This window comes from Fonticula alba (genome assembly GCF_000388065.1).
Source record: "Fonticula alba strain ATCC 38817 unplaced genomic scaffold supercont2.2, whole genome shotgun sequence".
Taxonomy (NCBI): Eukaryota; order Rotosphaerida; family Fonticulaceae; genus Fonticula; species Fonticula alba.
The window spans coordinates 1,354,484-1,355,523 of NW_009242972.1; the positions used below are offsets into that span (position 1 = coordinate 1,354,484).

The 1,040-nt window shown below is 69.8% G+C and overlaps 1 protein-coding gene across 1 annotated transcript in view; it reads left to right on the top strand.

Moving 5' to 3' along the window:
* Nucleotides 1-1,040, top strand: part of H696_01324 (hypothetical protein) — a 7,275-nt gene that overhangs the window by 5,276 nt on the left and 959 nt on the right. The gene's annotated exons all lie outside the window — the stretch shown is intronic.

Here is a 1,040-nt window from a genome sequence, read left to right on the forward strand (position 1 = left end):
GGGCCGCCGGTGCCATGAGGAGGGACGCCGGCGGAGGGGGACGCACCAGGGCCTGCCACGGTCGGTTTGCCACGCGCCACCGCCCAGCTGGCCATTGTGCTGGCGCAGGCGCCGCGGAGGGTTGACCGTGAAGCCGACGTACGTGCGCCCGGCGTAATTGGCCCGGGTGCTGCGCAGGAGGTAGCACCCGACAAAGGTGCCAGGCGCTGCGCACGACAGGGGAGAGCGTGTGGCATCGAGCCAATGGGCGTCGCCCCGGTCTTCCCCGATGTCCAAGGCGTCCGAGTCCTCCGGGGGGTGCTCGCTGTCGTCGTGTGCGCCGGCGGACGCGCCATCCAGGCCATCCAGGCCGGCCGGGCTGCCGCCGAGGCCGGGCGAAGCGCCACTCAAGTCCACCGAGTCGCCGCTCAGGTCCAAAAAATCATGGCTCACGTCCAGCGAGTCGCGGCCCAGATCCAGCGAGTCGTGGCTCATATCGAGTGAGTCGCGGCTCACATCCAGCGAGTCGTAGCCGATGTCCAACGAGTCGCCACTCAGATCCAGCAGACCGGTGTCCGGATGGAGGGAGCTCTCCCCAGCCGAGGGGGAGATCTCCGCGGTGGCCGGCGTGGGCAAGCCCCAGGAGCGGGCCGCCCGGCCGGATTGCAGGCGAGCCGACCGGCGGGCTGGGCTGCCCATCGTGGTGCGATGGTAATGCGCCTCGCCTGGATGTCAATGCGGGTGCGCGTGTCTGCTTGCGCACGCGCACGCAAAAGTTCCGCAAATAGATGGGGGGGGGGGGCAGGGGCTTCTCAGAAGAGGGGAGGGGAGGGGAAGGGTGGTGTGTGAGGAGCAGATCTCCGGAAGGGCGAGAGAGAAAGAGAGAAGGAGAGAGAAAGTGGGGCCGCTCTGCCCCGCTCCGTGATGAAGCCCGCCCCCCGGTGAAAATGATCTGTCCCTTGCTCCCTCGCTGCATCGCCGCCGTCGCCGCCGCCCAGTCGCGCCCCGCGATGGACCGCGATCGCCACATCTGGCCAGGGCGGGTTGGCGGGCGGGGGGGG